We start from the raw sequence: 7,354 nt of genomic DNA on the forward strand, positions 1-7,354 counted from the left end.
GGAGCAAGAATACTGCCCTTGGCTTCTCCCTGTCCATAATGGAGGTTGAGAGAAAGAGCTCAAGGAAAACTATATTGAAGCCTGGCTGTGTCCTATCCTTTTCCAAATTCCTGCTGCTTAGAAAAGAGGCCCCATCCCGGAGAGCGCTAAGACCCGCTAGGCGCACCGTGGCAAGCAGGTTGGGACTGCGCCGACCCACCCGATTCCCCCCCGCCCCCCCCCCGCAAACTCAGGCCCCGCCTTAGGGGAGGAGCCGAGAGGCGGCGCGGAGGCTCGCCACCCATCAGAGCTGGCTCTGTCGCTGCACGAGCTGCAGCAGCTCGGGGACCTGCGGACGAGCCGGGGCTGGGAGCCGCCCCGGGCAGGTCTCGGGATAGCGGGTGAGTTGACCAGCGCCGCCTTACCTCCCTGCGCCCTGAGGCTCAACAGCTCCGGCGCGGAGGCTCGGGCCGGGGAGGTGGCTCCGGCCCCTTTCAATCTGGCTAGTTTAGCCAAGGGCGGGGGGAGGGGGGTGTTAAGGATGTGCTAGGAAGGCGGGTACCAAGAGTGTGGGGCCGGGGAGTTGGGTCAAGGGGGGGACGTTCTCCTGGCTCGCGCGCTCGGGTGGGGAGGCTGGGGTAAAGGGGTGCAGGGCTGGGGCTGCAGTGGCCGGATCTTGGGGGCAATGTGGGGTTCTTGGTCGTTCTGGGCCACTGTCTGCTGGGGTTGTAACGCTGGGCAGCCACAAGAGCCCCAGACACCCTGGGCGCGCGGTCTGGGAGCCCGGCATGGGGGCGCCGCCCCCTCGCGTGGCGGCGCTTGGTCGGTGCTGGCAGCTACAGGGCGCAGGTAGCGCCGCTCCCGAGGCGGGAAAGGTCCCCAGGGTAGGCGTCCCCGGGACCTGACCTGTCCAATCGCTGGCCGCCCCCTGCCCGTGTCCGGAGATGCCGGCTTGGTGCTTCCTGAGGAGTGATGCTCCGGGGCCTCTCCCCGGGCGGCCGTGCGCCCGCGGCTGGTCCCCGCGCCAGGAGCGCTCATCTCCTCCCGAGTCCCGCGCACTGTCCCCGGCGGGAAGCGGAACCCCCGAGCGCCCAGGGCGGGCAGAATCCGTGCGGTCCTACCCCAGAGAGGTCGCACTGTGGGGGTCTTCCCCAAGGTCACTCGCAGCGTCCAGATCGCTCGGGGTGCGGAGCCGGGAGCCTGAGATGCTCCTGCACTCCCCCTTGGCGGATGCTGACTCCCTTCCTTAGCTTTACCCTTCGGAGCCCAGCCTTCCGCTTCACTGAAGATGCTGCGGATGCAGCTCCCAGCTCCGGGCGGATAATCGAGCCTAGGTGAGCTATGAATCCGGCCCTCCAGGGAAGCCAGCAGTGCGCCGCCGCCACGCGCCAGGCCCGGGAGCGATGCTCTGGGCAACCTCGGGAGCGGAGGGACAGAAATGCGGCTGCACAGCGCTTCCCAGAACAGAAAGCCTGGTGCTTGCGCGCCCATGTGATTAGACTGCACATAAAGGGCCCCTGTTCCCTGTCAGAAGCACCCACGAACTCCCTGCCTCCCGGAGCACCAGGTGCGGCCTGTGAATCGCCTTCTGTGGAGGACCCGAGGCCCCTGGGTACCAGACACTCTTTCCCTCTGGCCTTGCGTTCTCAGGGCCTGGGGGGACTTCCCTGTGCGCCCTACTCTGCCATTTTCTGCTGCTGGTGAGGCATCCAGAGGCGAAGCAATCTCTTCCCAGAGACAGCCCTCCTTCCAGGCTGGCAGCAAATAGCTCAGCCCAGCCCAGTCAGCTCTAGCTGTTCGTTCGCGGGCATCACTGGTCTCTAAGAAGTGGGGCGAATGATCGGCCTAGGGTGACAGTGAGAGGCGTCACGGGAAGCGCTTGGTACAGTAAAGCGCCTAGGGTGACCCTGCAACCTGCAAGGCAGCGGCCTTCAGTAGGGGTTGAGCGGGGCGTGTCTCCCAGCCAGGTGCAGAAGTGGAGGCATGGTGGGTGGTTCTGCAGGGGCTCGGGGAGTTTCCACTCTCTCCCACAGCTCTGTCACAAAGAACCAGCTTGCGGGAGGCGGTGGGGACCAGTGACTCCTTCCAGCGTGCTGCCTTCTTGCAGGGCCTTTCCCACACATTCCCCACCTCCTTCTCTCTTACCTGTCACTCAGATCTCATCTTCTCTGTCCCAGTCCCTGGGATGCTGTGGGCAAGATGTCCAACAGGCCACTCTGGACCTTCGGCTCTCTTCTTTCCGTTAACTGAGGTCTCTTTGACAGTGACACCCCGCCCCCCCACTCCCCCCCTTCCCTTTCTGGAATGGCTTCCTTTAAGAAGCCCTCTTTTGGTCTCCAGCTGCAACTCTCATTTTGTGGCTCTGGTGCCAGAGGCCCCATGGATCCCTTTGCAATCCGACCTTCCCTGGTCTAGAAGTACCTGTGCTGGCAGACTTTGCGCTCTCTCTCTCTCTCTCTCTCTCTCTCTCTCTCCTCTGCATGAAGACAGGAAGCCAGAGCAGGAAGTCAGGAAGCCAGAGCAGAGGTTAAATTCTAATCTTATTTAGTGTTTTCAGGAGTCTGAGCCGCAGGGCCAGGGGAAGCTGAGGCAGGGAAGTGGTTTTCCTTAAGGCTGGAACTTTTCTGTAGTGCTCCTTTGAGCTAACCACCTGCCCCCTTGTGAGAACCATCTTCAATGCCACAGTGAACTTGCTCTGATCAACTGATCAACAGCACCTGGACCGATGGGCCAGCAGATTGCAAAGGCAGCCTAGATTCAGGTGCTGCTCTTGGACCCTGAGACCCCCTTCCCTTGCTGACCTTGACCCCTCTCCCAACCTAGCCACTTATGTTCCCAGCACCCCCCCCCCCCCCCCCCCGCGCCAGGACAGACATAGCATTTGTAGACAGTGGGTTCCAACGCACATTCTCCTAACCCAGACTAGAACAACCCTGTCCCAGTAAGTCTTAGAGATCAGCCTTCAGGGAGTGGGAGGGGCATGTGCAAGCCTATCACAGAAAACTGAAAACCTGAAGATTGAGGGAGTAGACTAGTCCAGTTGAAACGACAGCTCTAAGCCTGAAAGCCCAGTGAGTCTCTGCAAGGCTCTTGCTCTTACTCCCATTTTCTTTTTAAAAAATGTTTCACTTATTATTTTATGTGTATGGGTATATTGCGGGCAAGTGTGTAAGTGCACCCATGATGTGCACTGCCTTCGGAGGTCAGAAGACAGCATTGGATCCCCTGGAACTGAAGTTACGGGTGGTTGTTAGACACCATGTAGGTGCTGGGAATCGAACCCGGGTCCCTCTGCAAGAGCAGTCAGTGTTCTTAACCGCTGAGCCATCTGTGCAGCCCTGCTCTCCTGTTTTCTAATGTGTGTAATAGAATCCTAGTGTTACTGACTTCATGGGACTTTGAGGATAGTGTGAGACCACAGCACATAGAAAGTGCTTAATAGAGCACCTGGTGCAGGTAGGCATGCAGATGACACTGTCACCAGCATCTCCATTTCTTCCATTGCATTGGGCTCTCAAAGATCCTGCCTCTGCTGCAGGGAGTTAGCCTCTCTTTTCCTGCAGTTCTTGGGACAGGAAAAGCTAAGAGCCTGCCTTCCTGGGGAGAGCAGACGCTTCCCTGGGAATGAAACCCCAACATGACCCTGTCCCCAGGGTCCACTGTACACACCTTGTGCTTAGCAAGGGCTTCAGGGTAACCGAGGAAGCTCTAGGGGTTCTCATCTCAGGGGAGAGGCAGGCCTGGAGACAGGCAGCGGGCCTTGTGGGATCAAAGCTTCCATAGGAAGAAGCAGGAACTAAGAGCATAGGAGAAGAGTGGGCTCAGGTTGGCCCAGGTATGAGCCTTCACATTGCACCTGTCACCTGGTGCCGATGGATGGATTCCTTGCTTCTCATGCAGGCCAGCTGCCTGCCAGCGGTGGGCAAGTGAGCAGAAAAGAGGCACTGGGTAAAGACTTAGCTCAGGGCCTTCCCCATATGAACAAGTGCTCACAGATGTTAGTTGCTATTATTATTAGACTATTATTACCAATAACAGGTGCACTAAATTTACTGTGGGAGCATGTTTGAGCCCTGCAGTCACAGTTTTCCAGGTGGTGGATAATGGGGGCTGGGTAGCCCATGCACACAGAAATGCATGTGTTAGAGCACATAGGCTGGAAAGCCCTGTGTGACTTTAGCAAGCTGTGAGTGAGCGTCACTGCTGGAGCCCAGCCAACAGAGGCCTGGGCAAGAGAAAGGCCAGGGAGGGAGTCAGAGGCCATCCTGCCAGGGGCTTTGGATGGGTAGACACTCGTTAACCCGAAGCAGCACCCCACAGCCTTGTCAGGTGGTGGCTGTCTGTGGAGGGCTGTTGACTGTAGTGGCAGAGAAAGTTCAGAATTAACTTCTGCATGGGAGGAAGGGCCAGCTTGTGCTCCGGTGTCCATGCATTCCCTGTTCCTTCCTCTTTGTCCCGTCCAGCAACTACAGAACTCCCCTTCCTCCGGTATACATCCCCCAACAGTGTCCCCAAAGATGCTCTGTGCCAGCTGGTCATGGAGGGACACACCTGTAATCCCAGTATTCAGGAGGCTGAGGCAGGAGGATGACAAACTCAAAGACTACCTGAGCCACACAGTGAGACCCTGCCTCAAAAAAAAAAAAAAAAAAAAAAAGGAACAAGATAGTGAGACAGAATGAATAAACTTCATTTATTTATATATGTAAAAATAAATGAAGTTAAAAGATGTCGTGCTCTTCTGCAGTGCTCCTTCATGTTTTTGAAAATTATCTACTAAAAATGTTTTGGCTTATTTATTTTTATTTTATGTGTATGAGTGTTTTGCCTGCACGTATGTAAGTGTACCTGTGTCATTCAGTGCTTGAGTGATTGAGGAGGTCAAAAGACAGCATTGGATCCCCTGGCAGTGGAATTATGGTTGTCAGCTGCCATGTAGGTGCTAGCAATCGACCCGGGTCCTCTGTAAGGGCAGCCAGTGCTCTTAACCACTGAGCTATCTCTCCAGCCCCTGCAGAAATATCTAAAGCAGCTACAGAAAGCCTAGCTTCTCACTCTGCACCCTTCCAGACTGGGTAGGCCCCATGGAGCTAGGTCAGGTAGGGTATACTCTGAGACCCTGCCCTGAGTTCTGGGAAATTCCTGAGTGCAGGTGACTGTGGGGGGAGGGGTTCTTGGATGTCAGAACCCAGAATGGCATCCACTGGTGTCCCACAGGTGGAGGCAGTGTGTAGCTTGATTGATGAGACAGGTGGTGACCAACCCCAAGGTGGCCCCAGGGAGGAATGAGTCTTTTGGGATGGCTGCTCAGAATATCACATGACCATAGACCCTGCCTGTTAGAGAAGATATCCAAACAAATGCTCAAATTTCCTTTTTCATGATGGCAAAGTTTAAGTTAAGGGTTTGAATTTGGATTCTGCTTTCTATCAGTTTTGTGCCTTGGGAGATGTTTCCACTTCCTTGAGCCTCAGTTTCTTCATCTGGAAATATACACCACATATCCCCCCCCCCATATATATAAAATCTTTGTTCTCACAAAGACTTTAGTCCTATGTAAAGTGACTGGCATCCGAGGCTTTTTTCGGGGGTGGATCTCATTATGTTGCCAAGGCTGGTTTTGAACTCTTAGTCCTTCTACCTCAGCCTCCTGAGTGCTGGGGATGTAGTAGTGCACCCCAGACATGGTGTGGCTTCCAGGTGGAGATGCTGATATAGTAACCACTGAAATTTCTTTCCCAGCATTGACCATCACCACACTTACTTAGTTATACTACATGGTGATCAATATTTTTTTTAGTCTTCTGTTTTATCCACTAGGACCTATGGTTCTCAGTTGATATCTAGAGATATCATTAGTTGTCAGAACCCAGACAGGAAGGAGGTGGAGGAGGGGAGTAATTGATATCTCATGCATAGAGACCAGGAATGCTAGGGAATAGTCTATGGTGCGTAGCACAGCCCTGTCCCCCAACAACTATTTTCATAGTGCCAAGGCTGAGAAAGGATACACTGGACCTTACATCTCATAAGGCCAGTGACTGTATCTGATTCATTCAGCTGTGTCCCCAGTTGCCCAGTGTGATGCTCAGCACCGGGGAGACAATCCATATGCATTAGAGGAATGAATGAGGACTTGGAAGGCCTCGTGCACCCTGGAGTCCCAGGGGTTTGGCTTACGGCCGTTTTGAATGGGCAGGAGAGGTTTAGATGAACCTGGATGATGAATGACCAGTTGGCAATTCAGGCCAAAGGCATTCAGTTAGAGCTGTCTATCTTCCTCCCCGAGCAGGTGCACGGGCATGAATTAACTGGATCATGGCTGTATAGCTGCTGCCGTTTGCTTATGCCAGACACAGGGCCCACCTTGGTCTTGGAGGGGTTGGGGCGGGGGCTAGAGGTGCTAACAAGAAACGCCCTGTCAGCTAAGCCCTGGGACCTGCCAGGCTGGGGCGCAGCTGCTGTAGCTTCCTGTTTTTTCCCTTTCTGGTGGAATGAAGGAAACCCCACTGAATGGCTGTTTTTCCACTGACATTTACAACAATGTGATAGGCCTTGGATTAATGAGGTCAAGCTACAGTGTGAAATCTGCCTGATAACTTGAAGCCTGGCCAGCAGGAAGACATGGCTTGTTTTCTTTGGGCTGTTTGATGTCTCTGGAGTGCTTTGGACAGGAAGCAGGGGTTGTGACTCTGCTCAAAAGAAGGGAGTGCTGTATGCCCTGGAATCGCACAGCCTGAAGTTGTCTCTTTTCCTAATTTATTGGGAAGGCTCATTTTAATGTGGACTTTGAAATTAAAAGCTTGTTAAAGCAAAGGTTCATTCAGCTGGCTGCCAAATGGGAACCTGGGCTGTAGAAGCGACCAGACCACTCTACTCTGTTTTTCCCCCCCGGAGGTGTTTAGACAGAAGTTATTCAGGTTAGGGGGAGGAGTGCTGGATGTGTGCCTCAAGCTGCGGGTACACCAGTGACCTTGGAATGCAGTGTCTGACTAAGCAGGGCTTGGGCTGAAGCTCTGTGTCTCTACCCCACTGTTCTGTGAACTTCCCTGAGTAGTAAGTATCTTGAACCCCAAGTCCACAGGTAAGGGTTTTTGGTTTGCCCAACGCACACACAAAAGCCAATTCAGCCTGTGTGCCTGTTTGCCTAGCCATCTGCTCTGCTGGCTGCTTGTAGTCACAGATGTTGACTGTACCCCGATTGCTGTGAGCCCAGGCCTGGTACCAAATGTAGAAGACATAATGCTTTGGCTCAGGGACCAACTTAAGTAGCCATAACTGGAGTGACTGGGCTTCTAATGCGTCCAAAATCACATGTCCAGGAACACACTGTTCCTGGGCCATCTGGTCACCTGGGATTCAAATATATATATAT

The 7,354-nt window shown here is 54.3% G+C and overlaps 1 protein-coding gene across 2 annotated transcripts in view; it reads left to right on the forward strand.

The window, feature by feature from the left end:
* The first annotated feature begins 249 nt into the window (after window positions 1-249).
* Window positions 250-7,354, forward strand: part of Ppp1r16b (protein phosphatase 1 regulatory subunit 16B) — a 120,384-nt gene continuing 113,279 nt past the window's right edge. For both annotated transcript variants that reach the window (XM_008849580.2, XM_017802329.2), the window contains exon 1: window positions 250-380. The gene's annotated coding sequence lies outside the window, so the exon portion shown is untranslated. The remainder of the gene's footprint in view (window positions 381-7,354) is intronic.

The sequence above is a fragment of the Nannospalax galili genome, unplaced genomic scaffold (assembly GCF_000622305.1).
Source record: "Nannospalax galili isolate Female #2095 unplaced genomic scaffold, S.galili_v1.0 scaffold765, whole genome shotgun sequence".
NCBI lineage: Eukaryota > Metazoa > Chordata > Mammalia > Rodentia > Spalacidae > Nannospalax > Nannospalax galili.